General features: G+C 45.0%; 1 protein-coding gene across 3 annotated transcripts in view; it reads left to right on the forward strand.

Moving 5' to 3' along the window:
• Positions 1 to 18,854, forward strand: part of LOC308061452 (uncharacterized protein) — a 296,800-nt gene that overhangs the window by 208,623 nt on the left and 69,323 nt on the right. For all 3 annotated transcript variants that reach the window (XR_013927233.1, XR_013927234.1, XM_080381414.1), the window contains one exon: positions 9,613 to 9,765. The gene's annotated coding sequence lies outside the window, so the exon portion shown is untranslated. The remainder of the gene's footprint in view (positions 1 to 9,612; positions 9,766 to 18,854) is intronic.

Raw genomic sequence — 18,854 nt, forward strand, 5'->3', positions numbered from 1 at the left:
GTGCGGTAAACAGCACAAGGGCTGTAACTGAACGGCAACAGCTGATAAAATTCCTTCCTTTGCTGCTGTGCCTAACAAGAAAGGGAGGAGATGCTTGTGGTTATTTTGAAGATATATAGACCTATAATAGATCTAATGGTACCTCCGAATAAACAGAGGGATGTTGAAATGACGTTAGGTATTGAGGTGTACATTTTCCAAGTGGAAAAAAGATATGCCTGCAACCTAACTGCATGCCCTTTGGCCGAAATAAACATTTTTGGGAAGAATTTAGCTGAATGGTTATTTTTGGTCTGGCAAAGGGGAAACCGGCTGAGTGACTGTCATTACTCTGATGCTGATTACTGGAATTGGCCAGCTTAAGGGCAATTTGCTAACTTTGTTTAAAAACAAAACTGGTCTTTCTGGGTCCAACTGTGATTTAGAAAGGGAGGAGCTCTAAACCGCTTCCCCCCGCACCCCCACCCCCCTTCTTCTTTTGTAAAATAAAAATAAATTATTCAAAAATAAGTTTCCTAGCTGACAACATTATATGAACCCCATATGCTGTGAGACTTAGGTCATTAACAGGATGATTCAGACGTAAGGTCCTTATATTCATTCCCACTCCTGAGAATTTCCCTTAAGGAATAAAACTTCTTTCCTGCACTTGGTTAGAAAGAAAACCAAACCCTCTTCTCCTTCCTTTTTTCTTTTTCCTTTTTTTTTTTTTCTTTTTTTGACTGGAAAGTAAGACAACTAATAAACCCGATGTTGAGCTCTGGCACACGCTGTAGTCCAATATAAGCTCAGGATACGAGCGGTGTGACTCCAGCAGGAGTTCGCAGCGCTCCTCCCCGTGAGCCCTTGACTGATGCCTTGTCCGATCGCTTTTTCCCTTTCCTCTCCCCTGCTCCATGCGGAGACATGTGCCAGCAGGGGCTAAAGGGTGGTTCAGAGTATTCCCTTTTCATTTTTTTTCTTATGGAGCGGGACAGAAGGTGCCAGGAGTGCTGCTGTATTGGTTTGCATCGCTGTGAGAAGGCTGACCAAGGGCACAGCCCAAGCTCTGCCCCTGAGCAGTAAAGAGTTGTGATCTTGCAGTCCAGCTGCTGTCTTGATTTAACTGGTTTCCTTTTCCCTGGTGTGTGTGTGTGTGTGTGTGTCATATAAGCTGCAGTGACTCTCTTGCTGCAAGAGGAATTAAGAGTACTTGGAATGTGCAAAGTTCCTGAGGTGCACATAAAGCAATCAGTTTACGATGGATTGGTTTCACACACTTTCCTCTTTTGTTGTTCCTTATAAAAAACAAATGCAAACAAAATATATCCTTTCGTTTATGTAGGAAATAGAGCGAGTTAGTGGCACGTGGTGCTTGGCCATTCTGCAGTTCCATTTAAATGCCCATGTGCCCACGTACTTTCTTGCTTACTGTTTCCTTGGTGGTGGCCCTGTCAATTTGATTTAAACATTGCTCTGACATGATCTTTAATATTTCAAAATCTATTGTCTGACTTTCCCCCAACCCCTTTGGTCATTCTTTCTCAATACCCAGCAACTTCTACATTCGTTCCCTTGGTTTTGCTCCTTGAATTGGGAAGCCTCTTAGCTGGCTCTTGTATTACCTGATCCCCAGCTGAATAAAGAGGTACCAAGCTGCCTTGGTTCATAGGGTCTCTGTAGCTTTCTTTTAAAATTTGCTTGAGTTCATTTGTTTCAAGCTTCTCTGCTGTTCTGGTCTGATTTCACAGCTGCTTTTTGTACTGTGTTTTCAGTTTGGGGGTAATCCCAAAACAGAGCAAGTTTACTAAATACCTCGCACGATTTTCCCTTTTACTGGCACTACTTTAGGCAGCTAACTGCACAGCTGCATTACTTGCTGCATTTAAAAGACAAATCCAGCCTGACAGGAGGATCAGAGGGGCTGCTCGCACTATGCTGCCTTTCACCGTGTTCCTGACTCACATTTTGCTACACCAGCTGCTGCCAACATCCTCACCTTTCAGGCACTTGCTCTAGTCCTGTGCCTCTCCTCCCTTTCCTTTAGCTGATGTCTCGCCGCTGTTTAAATCCACATCCAACCATGCTTTTATTACACACCAAGAGGAAAACTGCCCAATGATTCCTTTTCATTCTCCACCTTCCTTTTGTTTCGCCTTAAATATGTTCAAGGGGGAAACGGGAGGAGTGATGGAAAAGGAAGGGTTCGGTCTAGACTTCCAAAGCAATTTCCTTTTCCCTACGGAGCACAGCTCATTTCCTTCCAAAGCAGCGTGGCCGGGAAGTTGCACATTGCTTCTGACTTTCCTGAAATTTGTTGAGTCAAAGCACAGCTACTAGGAGTGGTCCGGAGGACTGTACACACAAGTGTGTGAGTGTTCTTCTCTCTCTCTCGCTGCCAAACAGAAGAGTAAACAGAGATTAATGTGGAAAGGAGAGGGCGGTCTAGATAAGCAGCCACAGGGTGGAAATGTTGAAAGAAAATAGACAAATATCCATAGACACACCTGCGTTTGGGTGTTTCTGCATTGTGGGGCCTCACAGGGCTGATTTTTGCCATAAATGTCTCAGAGACTGAATACTGAGCGCTGTGGAGGTTGATGATTTGCCTGAAGGTTAATTGCGAGGTTTTGCTTTTTTTTGGGGGGGGGAAAGAAAAAAAAAGGTGACAGTTTATGGTTGTAACATTAACTCTTCATTTAACCAAAGACAGGAGAGTGTTTTTTGTTTAAAATGCATTTACATTTGCTGGTTTTGAATCATATCCCATTTAGAACTGTTGCATCTGCTTTTACCAGGTTTGTGTTTGCTTCAAATCAAATTAATAAATTGCTTTCAGTCAAATTAAAACCAGACCAAAAGAGCAGCGTAGTCGTGACTGAGCAACTTGCCTCCTGTTAGTTCAAGGTACTCTCTGCTTAAGGTTTTCAGGTGAATTAAACTCAGTTTGGCAAGGAAGTGCTTCCAAAGAAGAAAGAGTGATGAGATCATAATATGTCAACACCATGGAGCTTCTAATTTAGTTGATGCCTTTATGTGTTTGTTTACTTAAGAGATGAGATGATTTCTGTGTTGAGTGTGTGGAGACACGAACAGGAAGATGAGCTGGAATCTGACTATGTGCTTGATTTACAATAATTATTTCATCCATTCAGTTTGGCTTTTGTTTAGCAAGACAAATTACATGGTGTTTATTGTGCTGCTACCAGTATTTGCAGATTCATGTCTGAATAACTGGTATTTATTTCTGAGTCTCAAAAAGCTCATAACTGGTTTCCTGTGTCAATTGTCAGAAAATGCGCAATGAAACTTCAGAGGAGTGCTTCCAGCCTACTAGGTATTGCAGTTCAGCAGGAGCTTGAGTTGGTTGATCTTTTTGTAGTAGAGGAATTGATGGGGAGACTGCCTTTGTATTTAATCTCAAAAAGTGAAGTTCAGCCAACTCTACAAGCAGAGGAGCTTTAAAAGATCTCCTGCTTCCCAGACCCCTTGGCTTGAATTCCCGACTACAGAAAACCCTTCTGCTTTTAGCCACAAGGCAAAACACCGCAGTGTTGGCTCCTCTCACACTTGATGACATTTTTTTTTTGTGTGAAGGAAAACATCTGGCTGAGGAAGAGATTGTGTATGGGCAGGCACTGGCAGGGAGCGGTTACTACATCCACTTAACCATCCTGTGCTGGGTAGTGCCAGCTGTCAGGGTCTCAAAACCTGGGAGTTGCCATCTGGGATAAGAAAGAGATGTTACAATATGTAATGTAATGTAAAGCCCCTGTTCTGGAGCTCATGCTGCAGATTACAGACCTTTTTGGTGAGAGTGCGGGATGCAGCTTCTTGCTTCAGCCAGGTTGCAGCTGGCCAGGCTGGTGTGCTGGGAAGTGCAACTTGTCCATTTGCGGAGCCACCTCTGGAGCGAATAGATGAGTTGTTGGTAGCCGAAGGAGTCTGAATTGCTTACAGCCTTATCATCCATCCATCTGTGTGGGACTCGCTGGTGTGAGTTTTTGACAGCTGTGGCTGGCAGGGAAATCTCGGCTCTGTTAAAAGGAGTTCTGGCAGCGCCAGGTATTCAAGATGAAACGGAGGTGGAGGAAAAAAAGATGGCTGTGACATTTCTACTGATATCATCTGCCACTGAGTGGGCGCTGCTTCTTCCTGAAACATCTAACTATGTAGTTTGGAAATTTTTTTTTGCCTGTTTGCTGTCTACAGTAGGTGTTAAGACTGCACTTAGTAGATCAGGGAAGGGTGAGAGGTAAGGTGCTGCTTTCTGAGAGGGAGAATGGATGCACAACAAATACAAATGGTTTAGAAAATGCCACTTTTGTAGCTGTGATCATGGCATTACTGGGAGCTTTTAATACCCAAAGCAATGTCAATACACTCTGACCAACAGGAGGGACTGCAATAGTGTGTAACGTGTATACCATGCCAGGAAAAGACAGGCCAGTATCTCATGTTTTCAAGTAATTTTTATCTTGTTTTTCCAAATATGCACTCTAATGGTACTTGGGGGGCAGGGGGAGATGACCTTTCTTGCACGAGTTGGAGTTGTGAATGTTTTTGTACATGTAGTTGCTCAGTCTTGCAGGAAGCAGGGGCAGTTCCAGGGAAAAAAAAAAAACAGTTGTGTTCCAGGATTTGAAGCAGTGCTATTCTAAATGAGGCAGATCGAAAACATAGAGGCACAGGTAGAAATTAAAATAAGGAAAAAAGCAAGGTATCCAATTTTCTTGCTCACCATCTGGTAGGACTGTAGAGCCTGAGCTGTGTCCCAGGGTCTGTCAGTGCCATGTTGTACAGCCTTATGAAAGTAACTCATGTGAATGTTCCTGAGGCCTTTTATTTGGGAAATAGGGATAGTAAGCAAGGTGCCTTGAGTTCTAGGGATAAAAAGATGCTATATGAAAATAGAGTTTTAACCTTGTTAATATGATTATCAATTTATTATCACCATAATTTTTGCATCAGATGTAACCACTCTTTTTCTGTGAACAGTGTAAGATGCATAAAGTTGCAGAAGTATTATAATTTCTCAGAAGACATTGCTCAGAGGTAACCTGTAAAAGCTTTGGGTGCTTTGCTTTGTCCTGGTCTGTAACGTAGCCAGTAGCAGTAAAGTCTTTTCAGATCAATGTATTTCAGCTGAATTGTTTAGAACTTTCCCAGCAAATGATCAACAAATAGAGCACACCTGAAAAGGAAGCCAGCATTTTCTTTCTGTTTTTGAAGTTTCCTCATATTTTGGAAAACAAGATGGAAGAGGCTAGATCTTGTATAGCATCCTCATCTAAAGAACGGTGTGTCTTTCGCTTAACTGACACTGGTAGAAGAAAATAGATGAGAAAAGTTACATTTCTTATTCTTACCATTACATCTCAATTACTGTTGCTGTAGCTGACTGTGCTAGAAGGTGCACAAGGATTTGTGGTCATCTCTTTGCATCAAGAGTGGCAATGCTCAGGTCTTTTTTCTAGCGTAGTCATGCCTGTCCCATCAAATGTCTCCTTTTCAGTTTTGCTGGCTCAAATAAAGTTAAGTGCATTTGCAGTGAAAAACTAAGTGTGCTCTTAGCAGTCTCTAGATTTGGAAAAAAACTGTTTAGTGAACAACCCTTGATTGCAATCTCTAGTCTCAGAACTGGTTGCTGCACTCACCTGCCGCCTTTCAGCGCTGTAGCTGAGCTCAAAGGGGCCAGACACAGGCAGATCACTATGAACCTGAGTGGAACTGGAAATGTGTATGTAAACATTATTTTTGGCTAGCGTTTTTTTTTTTTTTTTCTCTTTTGGTACAGATGTGGTGAATAACCACCTTCACTAAACTAGTTGGAAGCAGGTGGAATAACATGTTATACACCATGGACAGAAAGTGTTTTCAATGTGAAAGAAGTCTTGGAGTTTCCTAATTGCTTGTAGGAGGAATACTTTCTTCCTGAAACTTCAGGAGGTGGATGAAGACATAAGGGCTGCATATCCCTTGATTCTTGCTAACTTTACCTAAGTACTTAATAGGTGCTACAGAAATAAGTGTGACCAGAGAACCAGAATGCTTCTCAGAGAGCAGCTTTTCAAGATGTGGCACTGTCCATTTTGTGCCACCCTGGTAGCCCTGTTAAAGCAGCTCAGAGCAGATCCCTCCATCACAAATGCATAAAATGGGTTGGGGATGATGGACGATAAAGGTGCATCTCCCTCCCACATCACTAAGTTCTTGTTCTTTTTCCTACCCACTGCCCTTTACATCAGAAACATTACTGGATATGCATCTGGGAAATCAGAATGTTTGTTTTACTTCTTTTCAAAGTATTTTCATGGGTTTAGGTGAGTGTTTGACTTACATTCATTGGCCCTTGCACAAGAGACTGTGAAAGTTATTTCCTTTTTCCTTAATTAGAGCACGCAGAATATCAGGTTTCGGAGCAGTGAATTTCCTCTCAGGAGATAGGTGAGAGTATGTGGAAGAAGTGGTTGTTTTTGTAGACTTGAGAAGTTGGTCCTTCTGTACTTTCCAGATACTTTCTTAAGCCAAACTTGTACTTTTTATATAGACAGAAGTGCAATCTTTTTTTTCTTTTCCACCCACCCTCCCTTTTTCCTTTTTCTTTTGGAGTTAAATAGACAAATGGAGAGTTATAAATTTCTGAGGGATTTTCTAGGAGGCTGCTAAGAGGAGTGTGGTGGCAAACATGGTGAAGGCAACAGGCCAACTGAGTTTGTGTGTAACTTGATTTGAGTCAGCAGAGCCTCACCAGAGGTAAAGCCAAGCCCTCTGCTTTTATGGGCTATTTTCATGCATGACTTATTTGCAGTGCTAGTGAGAGAGGGAAGAAAAAGAAAAAGGGAGAGACGTTCCTCTCTCTTTGATCATGTCCTCGTTTTTAAGGTCATGTGTTTTTATATCTGCTGGTTTGTCTGTGTGGGTGGGCAGGTATGAGTCTCGGTCTGTCTCCTCCTTGTGCAATGTCAGGGGGAAGTTCAGGTCGGTGTGCTGCTGGAGCCAGCCCACATCCTTCACCCACACAGCCCCGAGAAGCAGTTGCACACATCAATCAGGGAAAACCCTCAGCTCTTTGCACCGTTGGAGCAGGTGTGTGAGCTCACAGTGACATCAGGTGACATGATGCCACAGGTCAGCCACGGGCACCTAGTATGTGTTCCGAATACAACAGGTCTACCTCCCAAAATAAATTACAGTCTTTGATGTGAAACATACAGCTCCAGCACTCAGACCACCGATACCCATCCTTTCCTCCTGCAGGTACGCTGGGGTGGAGCAGAGGGGAAGAAAAGTGAGGGAGATGATTCTGCAGAAAATTTCAGATCTCTGTGCAAAACCCCCTGCCTTGTGCCGTGCTCTTAAAATTGTCAACCAGTTACAGGTGTTGCAGAGGGAGAAAGGGAAGACCAAGGCTGCATCCAGCCAGAAGGAAATCTGGCTAGATCAGCTGCGAGCCAAGGACTGGGGAGTTCTTTTCAAGCAGACAGATGCTGTGCTGTTGGGTAAAGTTCTTGCAAAGCCACTGCTTTCAGGTCCTTTTAGCGTTGGGGTTTTTTGAAACACCAATATTGCACCTTGTTTTCTTTCCTTGAAAGACGAACCCAGAGCACACGCACACTCACCCTACCCAACCCTCTTTATTTGGGCGTCTGTGGTTTGTAGTAGACCAGCGCCTAGCTGTAAATAAATTAACTGTATGAAGTGGAAATACTCTGTGCTTCCCCAAGTGGAGCTGCTGGCTTTTTCCAAGTCCTATGTACTTGGACCACCTCTGCCATGGAGTGTGAGGCCAACTCTGTCCCCCTGTGCCCTGGGAAGTGTGGATGGGCATCACTGGCTTAATTAACCCCTGGAAATTTAGTAGCGTGGCTCTGGGTTGTATGAAGAAATATGAGAGAGGAATTTGGTGTCAGCTTCTGGCACTTCAAATAGGGTATCTGTGTAAAGAACCTTGATTTTGCTAAATTAACATAGTTTGTTGGAACAAGTTATTCTTTGGACTTGTGCCAGAGGGCAGAGGAGGGGATCCAAGGAGCACTGGGGCAGTAGGTAGGTGTCTCCAGTTCTCAGCATGCTCTCAGAATGCTGATGAAGTGATGCCTCCACCGTTTGGGGCTGGGGTTTCAAAAGTTTAGTGTCTCTCTAGAAATGGAGTTTAGGGTATCTAATATCAATCTATCTGTAGCACTCCACCCCTGGGTGCCCTGGGGACAGCATGCATGCGCACCAGCCTTCCAGTTGCAGTCCAAACCTTGCTGATGAAGAAGTGTAAGAAGAAACTCAGAGAATTCAACTTTTAAATTTAATGGCTTATCTAATTATTTAATCTTTACATGTAAGAAGAAAGCAAGATTCTAAGAGAGTGGTGGTAATCATTATAGAAATCCTTTCTATAATAATCTTTTCTATATATTATTTTCTTAACAACAACAAAAAAGACTTTTTCATCCTTTAAAATATTGTGGCCTTTCTGATTCAGTGTGTTCGCAGACATGTAAAAATTACAGGGTAAGGGCCTAGTTGGGAACAAATTCCCCTTATATTGCCATGCCAACAGTGTTCATGCTGCTCCATTTCACCTACAGATAATAATAGACATAGGCGCCCAGACACAGGAGAGGAGGTGGCTTCAGTTCTGTGCACAGTCCTTAGATACGGCAGAGCAATTCAAACTCCTGCAGGGTATTTCCAGCTTTGAAACAGTTTTGCTTGGTGATGGAAGGTAATGACTTAGCAAGTGTATAATTGAATATTGCCATATATTGCATATTACATAATATTACATATATATTACAGGACTCTTTGTTGGTGTGACTTCTGTGAAAGGGATCTGAGTCTTTCTGGTTTTAGGATGTGAACTCACCACCGCCAAACAGTTGGGAAGAATCTTCCCACAGGGAGAAGTTTCTTCTTTCCCCACCCCATCCCTTTGGGGTTTTTTCTGCAAACAAACTCCTGGACCAGCTGCCTCAGTGTCAGGGTTTTTGCCTTTCCTACAGAAGCTTGTCCCTGCTTGTTTCGCACTTGGGAGCCATTGGGCAGTGGTGGCCCCACCTGAAGGTGCAGGAAGGCTTTCCATGCATGTGGCTAACGTTGTGTGGGTGCTGACCTGCAGGCTGAAGCACAGGAGAGTGGCCGTGCAATGGGCACGGAGGGGTCACACATGCTTGGCCGTACCAGCTCTGGTTTGCTACTTTATCATACGAACGAGCTCACTCTCCTAATCAGGTTTTCACACAGTGAGGGTGGTGCAGGCTGGTACAGATGGCAGGGAATGGAGGGGGGCAGGGAGAGAGGGAGAAGAAATGGAAAAAAAAGAAGATAAATATTTGTCAGGCTTGATAGTGTTAATGAAAACACAAAGAAAGAAGGGAAGAAAGCAATGTTTGGAGAGCAAAGAGTGACCTGACAAATGTGACCTCTGTTTTTCCCAAGGGCTTCTGACTTTGAAATCAAATCTGGCTTTAATGTTCACCAGGTGCCATCAGGGTGTTTTGATTCCCTTTAAGGAAGGGAATCAGCCTTAAAGTTTCAGCATCTGTGCTTCAGTGACAGGGTGTATTCTTGTTCAGATCATAACCCTTGAGGTTCAAAGGACGAGCAGCTCAATAATTAATTCTGTTACTTCCACAGGAGGCGATGAACACAGACCTGGACTTCATGTGGGTTTTGTCACAGGACCCTTTCCCCTGTCCCTGCTCAAACCGGCTCTGCCCGAGCATCTCTGAACAGCCGGCTGACGCGACCGGAAAGCCAGGCAGATGCAGCTCAGAAGAAATGCTGGCAGTAAGATTATTCCTCATGCTAAAATTATACTTTAAAGTTCATACTTTGTCAGCTGAGATTATAGTTCAATTTCTTGGAGGAAGCGAGACATTATTTTGCTCAAGATATATGGCTCTTTGTCTCCTGTTGTTATATAGGCAAATTGTTGGTACTTATCATCCTCCTGGCTGCTTCCCCTCCGTGGGTAATTGTACCTCTGATATTACCTGGATGTCTCAGCCTTGCTTGTGCCCTGAGTGTCACATATAGATTTCAGCTCTTCAGGTGATTGTCTTGTCCTGCAGAAGACGGATTTATAGGAATATTGCATATTGTCAGCCAGAGGAAATGACCGACTGATTGGTGGAGTCTTTGCTCCCCCCCAGCTCTCTCATCTTTCCTCCGGGAGGCCTGAGAGCTGACCGTTCCTGGGTGGCTTCCCCTGCTGCTACAAGGCTCAGGAGATACAAGCAGCTCATCCAACCCCCTGGCACAGAGGCTGTGTGGCAGCGGGGAGGAAGGCAGGGTAGGCAGCATGTCCTTGACAGAAGATATTTTTGCAGGGGGTGGGGAACCTAGGTCTAGCCAAGCACCAGCTCAAAACTGTTGAAGTGCTGGGCACCGGAGTAGTGGGGTGGGCAAGATGCATCCAACAACAATTGCAGTGTCTGTGGTTCTCTCAGCCTCAGCGCTGTTGCAAAATGGGTGCCTTAGCAACAGAATGATTACAATAGTATCTTTAACACCTCTAGTTGTATTGTAGGACCTCATGTGTCCAGAAGTGCCACACGATGACTGCTCCTTCTCCTTGTCAGTATGGCCACCTCCTGCACCCAATTTTCTGTTCTATGGTCACCTTCTGCAACCAATTATCTGTTCTACAGTCCAGTAATTTACAAGTGTAGGATCAGAGCAATTTCTACAGGAGATTGGGAAGGGAAGGGGTTTGAAAGGGCCAGTTGAATCTGGCGAATCAAATGGTTAAACAACTGGTGCCACAGCCAGGGGTTTGGCTGCTAAGGCTGTGGGACTTGGTGAAACCTGGTTTCCTGGGGGCTGATGAGGCCCATCTGACAGGAGAAAAAAGCATCTTCATTCATAGGCTTTCCAAGCTGGTGAAGAGGGCTTTAAACTACAGTTGCTGGGGGAGGGGCACCTCAATCCATCCCAGTCCTACCAGTTCGATACCAGTGCCATCAATAGATGTCCAGAGCCTGGAGAGGGATGGCAGAGCAGCAGGAAAGCACCTGAAGAGCAGCACAAAGGAATTCCAGCCAGTAAGTCAGCTCCATCAGGGGCCCAACTTAAATGCCCCTATGCAAGCGCACATAGCATGGGGAATACGTAAGAGTTAGAGACGTGCACATGTGCAGGGCTATGATTTTATTGGCATGATGGAGATGTGGTGGGATGGCTCCTACGACTGGAGTGTTGGAATGGAAGGATACAGGCTCTTTAGGAAGAGGAGATGAGGGGCTGTCACTCTCTATGTCAGTGACCAGCTGGAGTGCGTGGAGCTCTGCCTGTGGATGGATGAGGAGCTGACTGAGAGCCTATGGGTCAGGATTAAAGGGAGGGCAGGGACAGGTGACATTACACTGGGGGTCTGCTCAGAAGACTGAGCAGATGAAGTCCTCAATAGACAGAGAGGAACAGCTTCATGTTCACAAGCCCTGGTCCCCATGGGGGATTTCAACCACCCCGGTATCTGTTGGAGGGACAACACGGCAGGGCATAAGCAATCCAGGAGGCTCCTGGAATGCATTGATTGTAACTTCCTTCCCCAATAGAGGAGCCAATGAGAAGTGCTATGTTGGACCTTGTTCTCACCAACAAGGAGGGACTAGTGGGGAATGTGAAGCTCAAGGGCACCCTTGGCTGCAATGACCATGAAATGGTGGAGTTCAAGATCCTTAGTGCAGTGAGGACAGTGCACAGCAAGCCCGCTACCTTGGACTTCAGGGGAGCAGACTTCAGCCTCTTCAGGGATGTGCTTGGTAGGGTATCCCATCCCTCCATGGGATAAAGCCCTGGAGGAAGGCGGGGGCAAAGAAATTTGATTGGTATTCAAGTATCACTCCTTCAAGCTCAGGAGTGATGCATCCCAACAAAGAGGGAGTCATGCAAAAATGCCAGCAGGCTGCATGGATGGACAAGGAGCTCCTGGACAAACTCAAACACAAAAAGGAAGCCTACAGAGTGTGGAAGCAAGGATGGGCGGCCTGGTAGGAACACAAAGAAATTGTCTGAGCAGCCAGGGGTGAGGTTAGGAAAGCTGAAGCCCTGATAGAATTAAATGCGGCCAGGGACATCAAAGGCAACAAGAAAAGGTTCCATAGGTATGTTGATGATAAAAGGAAGATTAAGGAAAGTGTGGGTCCTTTCCAGAAAGAAACAGAGACCTGGCTACCCAGGATATGGAGAAGGCTGAGGTACTCAACAACTTATTTGCCTCAGTCTTCACCGGCAAATGTTCCAGCCACACCGCCCAAGTTGTAGAAGGTAAAGGCAGGGATGGGGAGAATGAACTGCCCACTGCAGGAGACGATCAGCTCTGAGATCGTCTAAGGAACCTGAAGGTGCACAGATCCATGGGGTCTGATGAGATGCATTTGTGGGTCCTGAGGGAACTGACAGATGAAGTTGCTAAGCCATTTTCCATCGTATTTGAGAAGCTGTGGCAGTCTGGTGAAGTTTCCACTGATTGGAAAAGGGGAAAAATAAGCCCTATTTTTAAAAAGAAAAAACAAAAGAGAAACCTGAGGATCTACAGGCAAGTCAGTATCACCTCTGTTCCTGGCAAATTCATGGCGTGGGTCCTCCTGGAAACCATTCTAAGGCACATGGAAAATAAGGAGGTGATTGGTGGCAGCCAACAAGGCTTCACTACGGGCAAAACCTGCCTGACAAACCTGATGACCTTTGGAAGGATTACAGTGTTGGTGGATAAAGGAAGAGCAACTGACGTCATCTACCTGGACTTGTGCAAAGCATTTGACACTGTCCCACACATCATCCTGGTCTCTAAACTGGAGAGACCATGGATTTGACAGATAGATCACTTGGTAGATAAGGAATCAGCTGGATGGTTACACTCACAGAGTTTCAATCAACAGCTCAATGTCCAAGTGGAGACCAGTGATGAGTGGTGTTTCTCAGGGGTCCGTACTGGGACCAGTAGTGCTGTTCAACATCTTTTTTGTCAGCACAGACACCAGGATTGAGTGCACCCTCAGCCAGTTTGCCAACAGCACCAAACTGTGTGGTACAGCTGACACAGTGGAGGGAAGCGATGCTATTCAGAGGGACCTTGACAGGCTTGAGAGGTGGACCTGAGTGAACCTCATGAAGTTCAACAAGGACAAGTGCAAGGTCCTGCACCAGGGTTGGGGCAATCCCAAGCACAAATACAGTCTGGGTGGAGAATTGATTGAGAACTGTCTTGAGGAGGACAACTTGGCGGTGCTGGTGGACAAAAAGCTCAACATGGCCTAGCAATGTATGCTCGCAGCCCAGAAAGCCCCCCGTGCCCTGGGCTGCATCCCCAGCAGCGTGGCCAGCAGGCGAGGGAGGGGATTCTGCCCCTCTGCTCCGCTCTGGTGAGACCCCCCCTGCAGCGCTGCATCCAGCTCTGGGGCCACCAACATGGGAAGGACACGGACATGTTGGAGCAGGTCCAGAGGAAGCCATGAAGATGATCAGAGGGCTAGAGCCCCTCTGCTGTGAAGAGAAGCTGACAGTTGGGGTTGTTAAGCCTGGAGAAGAGAAGGCTCAAGGGAGACCTTACAGGACCTGCAGGTACCTAAAGTACTGGTACCAGGAAGCTGGAGAGGGGCTTCTGACAGGGGCCTGTAGTGACAGAACAAGAGGGAATGGCTTTAAACCGAAAGAGGGCAGGTTTAGATTAGATATTAGGAAGAAATTCTTTGCTATGAGAGTGGTGAGGTGCTGGCCCAGGCTGCCCAGAGCAGCTGTGGGTGCCCCATCCCTGGCAGTGTTCAAGGCCAGGTGGGATGGGGCTGGGAGCAGCCTGGTCTGGTGGAAGGTGTCCCTGCCCAGGGCAGGGGGGTTGGAACCAGATTGTCTTGAAGCTCCCTGCCAGCTCAAACAATTCTCTGCGTGTTTGATTTGGGATGCTGTTCTGCACCAAAAATCCAAGTTCATGTAATACTGCCATGATCTAAGCCTGTGTTACTGTAAAGTGTGTGTTGACTTGCATAGTGCCTTCCAAATCTATTCAGAGCTCTATACTATAAGGACACTTGTGCTGGAGAATGTGGACCTTCCTCAATTGCACCGAGTGATTTTTAAGGATGCTTCAACAGTGGGGACTGGATAATAGAGCCTGGAGGAGAATGTTTCGAAGTTGATTTCAATGGATGAGAACAACCAGTCCACCTTGGAAATAATATTGACATGATTTTTTTTTCATATAAGTTGTTTTTCGTGTAGTTAAAAATAGTATATTAGTATTTCTAAAGTCTTCTGTAGCTAGTGTTCAGCAGCAAATTCTGGAAGGTTCATGAGCAGCTGCAGAACTAAAAGAAAAACAGGAATTCAAGAGGAACCTGCCTCAATATTCACAGCTGAAAGGTTCTCCTGCTGCATTCCCAAATTTAACCTTCAGCTTCACTTCCATGGAGCTGTAGCATAGTTCTGATTATAGTGTGTAATGAACAGCATCAGATAAAATGTTTACTACTTTTTGTTCTTTGTACTAAGAAAACATCAAATAATTCATATATACACATGGGGAAATTGTATTCTGAAACTTCAGCTGTGCTTCTGGTTTTCAGCCGTACCCATTACTGGCGATGAATCTTTTTGTTTGTGTGAGTGAACAGAGGAATGCTTACACTAAGATGCCCTGAGGTTAGTGTTCTGGATGTATTTTGCCTGGTTGTTTTTACATGTATTTTTCTACTCCTGCAAATCTGCAGTAGTTGCAAATCAGCCTGCAAGGTTACGAAGACATAAGTAAACCAATGAGTTCTTGAGTTTGATATATTATACCCATAGTTTTCTTCATTATTTTTTTTTCATGTCTTAAAGCGGATATGAATTGCCAGTGAGCACCACAGTAGGTCAAGTTTGCATCATCAATTATTTTGTGTCTTTGAGATGTTTTGAACATCACATATATTTAGTGTATATATACATATAATTGGAGAGGTCTGTGTTAGTTTTCTGTGCACTTATCTGATACAAAAATTTGTTTGCAAACAGCGGCTTTCTCTTATTGTCTAGCTAGCCACAAAACAAAAGCAAAATGAGAGAGAGTGCTAATCATTGTTACTTATTAAATTCAGCATGTTTACTGCATGTACCCATTTGTTCACATTATCAATTCACTGCCCGCGGAAACCTGCTCTCTGAGCAGTAATTGCACCGATAGCCTTAAGTGTGAACAAGAAGATACTGGACTGGATGTAATTAAACTTCAAAATCTGGATCAGTGGTTCATTTCAGTGAGTGCTTCCTTTGAAATTTCCTTTAAGATTGGTGGGATGTTAAGGACCCACAGAAGTGCAAATTCATCTGATGACTCCAGGGACAAGCAAAGACAGGCAAGGCACTGCGGTGGTTACAGCAGAGACAGGTGATGCAGGAGATGACGGAGCTCTTGGGGAGATACCCATGCCACAATCGCCGTGCTCCAGGTGCAGCAGCTTCAAAAAATAAATCTGAAACTCCTTTGGATTTTTCCTTAAAAAAAAAAAAAAAAGACTGTGGTCGTGAAGCCCAGAGTGATATTTTATTTTTTTTTCAGCTCTGCTATTGACCTCTGAGCTCCTAAAGGGGGGTAAAAAAAAAAAAAGGTTGGCTAATGAAATGCTGGCATACCTTTGCGTAGAGCATGCAGATGGGTGTCGATGTAATAATGTAACATGCCATATGAAGAAGAGATAGAGTAGAAGGGTACATCTGCTGGCAATCTTTCTTTTTAATTTGGAGCCACCTGAAGGCGGTAAGTAGCTGAATAATAACCTGATCCCCATATGGCTTCCGTTCTTTCAGAGTAATAGTGTGCAGGCGTTGGGGGGGCAAGAAAAAAAGTCTACTTTTAGCTCCGGCTTCTGTTTGCCTCTTTGTGAGCCTGAGAACATTTCCTGTCTGCTTGGTGGTGGGAAATGTAACCAAAACAGGCGTTGGTGAGCGACATTTCTCATGCCTGGCTTTCTGCATTGGGTTTTCTGTACCACCTTAGAGGAGTTGCAACACGCATGAAGAGGGAAGGAGGCCAGACCTTCAGCTTGCTTTGCAGCTGACTCGCTGTAATGTTTTACACTGTTGGCTTCAAAGCATATTTTTTTATTGTATCTAAAATATATCTCTCAACTGTTATTTCTTATAGCCCTGTACTGTAAAGAGCAGGTGAATATTGTCCTTTGAAATACAGGTAGTTTTGCAAGTGGTATATTTTGAAATAGGGAATTTTGCTTTGGTCTAGAATTTATACATAGGCTCTCTACTTACAGTTTTCTCATGTTTGCTTCTGTATCTTGCCATACTTTCCTTCCTGTCTGTGTTGTCTTATTTCCTCTCTAAATTATAGATATGACGGAGCAACCATTTTCATTGAAAAGGGCTTCACTTTTGGGGATAATCTATGGCTGTTTAAAGAAAGGTCAGCAGTTCACAGGGGTGTTGCCGAACATGGGATTAAATGCGATGCAGCTTTAGGAAAAACAACACAAAACAGCAACTCAGCACCTGCAATCTTGAGATGGATAGTACTAGGAAGAAATGCCCATCCTGCTTGTTTTTTAAGGAATTTTTGTGCCATATTACAGCCCTTGCCCTGTCTCTGTCAAAATAAGTTTTGCGACGCAAATTCACCCACTCGTAAAGGGTGAGGCGAGGAAAGGAGGGTGAGTGTGGAAAGGAGCAACAGCGGGAGAATTTGTACTTTGGCTGTGATTTAGTATTGATGCTACACTAAAGCATTGTAAACACAGGTTAGGGTTGTAGATTGAGAAGCAATATCAGTATTGGCATCTTTACTAGTATCTGTTGCCCTATTGAGTTGCTTAATTGCTTTAATGAGAGAATGTGAAGATATGCAACTCTGTAGAAAGAATTTGGGAAGGAGATGATCAAGTTGCCTCATTTTTTGGTTTGTTCAAACCGATACCCATGTATTTATTGAAGATGAGAATACAAAGTTATGGATTTGAAGGCACACAGGCATGGAGTAGTTAGAGTTGGATTTCTGTGAGAAATTCTACTGCATTTTTTTCCTACTTGGAAAAATGTAAAATCCTGAAGCAAACTTCACTGCCCATTTTTCACTCCTTTTGCTTACCTCCAGAAAATAAAGTCTAGGCTGCTCTTTGTCAGCTTTCTGTAATTTCTAACTCCAGCTTGCTGCATCTTCTGGTTCAGCAGCACAAGGGGGACATGGTAGCACAGTGAAACTGGCGGCTTCTCATCTGGGTGTCATCAAGGGAAATGAACTGTGGATGAGCAGGTTCCAGAAATCCCAATCCAGCATGAAAGCAGCTGTGAATTCCATCCTCTGGACACTGCTTTAGGACCTTAACAATTAGTCTTCCTTTCCCCCAGTAGGATTTTAGGTCCTGCAGAAGTCTATTACCTGTCCCTAGGTAGGCATGAACAACAACTCCGAGATTGCTACAATGTTGTGAGTGCTAAGGTGTTTAAATTGCATGTATGTGTACATAGAAGCATAAAATCATAGAATCATTTCAGTTGGAAAAGACCTTTAAGATCACAAGCCCAACACTTAACCCAGCACTGCCAAGGCCACCACTAAACCCTGTCCCTGAGCATCTACAAGTTTCTGAAACTCCCCCAGTGCCGGTGCCCCCTCCCCGGGCAGCCTGTGCCGGTGCCTGACCACCCTTCCAGGGCAGAAATGTCCCCTCACCCCCACCCTAACCCTGCCCTGGCGCAGCTCGAGGCCGTTCCCTCTGCTCCTGTCGCTCCTTCCCTGGGAGCAGAGACCGACCCCCTGCCCACAGCCCCCTGTCAGGCAGCTGTAGGGAGCCATCAGGGCCCCCCCGAGCCCCCTCCTCTCCAGGCTGCCTCCCCCCTCAGCCTGTGCCCCAGCCCCTTCCCCAGCCCCTGCCCGGCTCTGGACACGCTCCAGCCCCTCAGCGTCCCTCTGGCAGCGAGGGGCCCAGAGCTGAGCCCAGGGTTAGGGGCTCCTTTTTTTTTTTTTAGATATTATTTTTAATTAAGGACATAGACATGGTACTTTGCATTTGGCACCTTTGTATTCCTCTACATGTTGTTCCAGCATCAGTTTTGCTGTTAATACCTCTTGTTTTGGAATGCTGGGTAAGGAATGCACTTGGATATGGCAGATTCTTGCTTTTCTATATATTGTCCAGTTGGATGTTCTTCACAGGGCTGTATGATGGAGCTAAGACATAGTTTGTTTCACCTGGTAGGGAATGTTGTGAAATTCTAGTCGGAAATGATACTATGACGTTATTCCATGTTTAAGAGAGATCTGGTACCTGTATTAAACCAGAGGTCTGCTTGGCGGTGGACAGAAAGGCTGTGTCTGTACTAAGTTAAATGCACCTGGGAGCATCGTCTGGCACTGAGGGCAGGGACAGCCCGTGAACTTATCATACAACACTTGCTCTCTGAGAGAAGGTGGCCCCATCCAAACTGGGTTACAGGATTTATCCCTGGGCTGTGTTTTTCCCCTGTGGGGCTGGGGAGAGTGCTGGCAAGCCTGTGCCAAACCTGTACCAAGGACTTGTCTAATAACTGAACTGCAGAGACAATGCAAGGCTGCTGTCCGGGATTGCTCCTTGGTACTGTTTAATTTGCTGATGTAGAAGTGGCCAAGGAGGAATGTTTGGCTTTTTATCTCTGGTTATCCTGTTTATTGAGGATCAGCACTCCAACCGATGCATTTGGGAACTCATTTTGTCTTATCACTGCTGAAGACTTTGTTATGGTTTTGCATTAAAATGACACGCGTGCTACTACTGCATCTCTCTTGGAAAAAAAAAAAATACGGAAGCAGCAGCCTTAAGCAAGTGTAACACTGGCCGCTGTACATGAGGCTCTGTGATGATGGGACTGAAAGAGCTTGCCTTTTCCCTGAGGTGTTTTTTGCCCTTTCCTTA

Source organism: Falco punctatus (assembly GCF_963210335.1).
Source record: "Falco punctatus genome assembly, chromosome: 3".
NCBI lineage: Eukaryota > Metazoa > Chordata > Aves > Falconiformes > Falconidae > Falco > Falco punctatus.